Raw genomic sequence first — 2,101 nt, forward strand, 5'->3', positions numbered from 1 at the left:
AGCCTCAGAAACCCTGTGCAGGGTCACTATGAGTTGGATACTGACTCCATGGCACACTACCACCACCAAAGAGAAGCATGGAGAGGAAAATTTACATTCTGCATATTGACTGCCTTTATATGACTTAGTTTCAGCTGTCACCATGGCAATATATTCCCTTTTTTCTTTGAGAAATGATGTATTCATGTCCTTCCAATATGTCATCATTGACCAAGGTGGGAGGGAGGAGCTAATCTTCTCATCTACTGTATTTCACTCCAGTACTTGCTCTCTACTAAGCATTCTGTCAGGAAATGCTGGGGGCACAGAGCTAAGTGGGACACTTCTTGCCTTCAAAGAGCTATAGTTAAGTGAGATGAAACCACAAAATAACAGTGATGCAAATTAAGATTTGGGAAATGCCCAATAGAACTTAACGGAGAAAGGTGTCCTTGCAGAACGAATCTGGCAGAGGTTCATGGGGAAGGCCCAGAAAGGTGGATGGAATTCTGAATGGTGGATGTTGTGATGGCATTCCAGGCAGAAAGAAGGAAGAGCATGAAGTAAAATGGAGGAGCCAGAAAACTACTGCCAATGAGCTTTTTATAATCCAGCGCAGTTTGGTATAGGATCAGTTTTAAGCAGAGGAACAAGAGATAAAGTTGAAAAGGTGGGTTGAAGCCTGATCTAGAAGGGCCTTGCATGCCAGGCTACGGTGCTAATTGGGATCTGAAATAAGATGGGTATAGAAAAATGCAGGGGGTGGAGTTGAAGGTAAATCTACAGGATCTGGCAGTGGTTTGTACGTGGGGGAGAAGCAAGCGTGTCTGCAAGAGGGTTGGGGGAATGGGATTCGAGTAACATAAATTAGATGTAAAGTAGTGGGATTCTGGGTAGACAACATGACTGTGAACTTTAAAAACTGACCATTAGTGGGATATCTGGGTGGTAATGCCTTACGGTCGGGGGAATCTGTAGCTTTTGGAAGATGGGCTAGAGCTGAAAAAGAATCTATTTAGGAGTCATCAATTCAGAGAGAGTGACTGAAAGTATACAATTGAATCTGTGTCACTCTCCAAGGAGAGCCAGGATTGCTGAGGCCAGAAGCATTCATCCAGAGGACAAACAAGGGATACAACTTGGGAGAGAGTGACACAATGTGTTCAGAGAGGAAGGAGTAAAATAGGGAGGATTGGAGAACTAGAAGAGCTCAGGATGCTGGGATGAGAAACAGTGATAAATCTTTGTGTGTGTGTGAATTGAGTGAAGGCTTACAGACAAGATCATCAGTTTCACATTCAACAAATCATGCACTTCATTTCATCTCAATGAGTACAATCCCCTCCATGCAAAAACCATTATCCTGCTTCCTCCACCCACCTCCCCATCCCTTCTCAACTTTGTCCTTAGGAAAATGTTGCCTTTTTTATTTTGAATGATTGATCAATGCCTGGTGAACATACCTTACTAGTGTTGTTGTCCCCCTATATATCTGTACTACTTGGGTGAAAATTGGCCCACGAGGATGAGTTCCTTTCCAGACCAAAAAGGTGGTCAAGAGCCATATTCTCAGGTTCCTCTGGTATCTTTCTGACCAGTAAAGCCAATAGTTTGAAGGACCCAATGTTTATGTATTTACTGCTGACTACACTGCTCTGACACTTCTGATACACCTTATTTTGGAGTCCTGGTGTGGCGCTGTGGGTTAATGCACCAGACTGCAAAGCCATTTGAACTGCAAGGTCAGTGGTTCAAACTCACCAGCTGCTCCTTGGAAACCCTATACAGGATCACTATGGGTCAGAATCAACTCGACAGCACTCAACAACAACAACGACACGCTGCTCTAAGAGTCCTGGTGTAGCATTATAGGATAAGCACTACAATAGTAACCTCATGGTTGGTGGTTAAAACCCACAAGTTACTCCTCAGAAACCCTATACAGGGTCACTATGAGTCAGAACCAACTAAATGTAACTTAACAACAACAACACTGCAGTACACATTGAAAATCACTGTTATTCCAGAGAAATAGAGATGCCTGAAATAGAGACAGAGATGATGACATGGAGTGGTGAAGCAGCTGGGGACTTTGGACCCAGAGAGGGAAAGGACTGTGGGC

This window comes from Chrysochloris asiatica, unplaced genomic scaffold (assembly GCF_000296735.1).
Source record: "Chrysochloris asiatica unplaced genomic scaffold, ChrAsi1.0 scaffold00197, whole genome shotgun sequence".
Lineage (NCBI taxonomy): Eukaryota > Metazoa > Chordata > Mammalia > Afrosoricida > Chrysochloridae > Chrysochloris > Chrysochloris asiatica.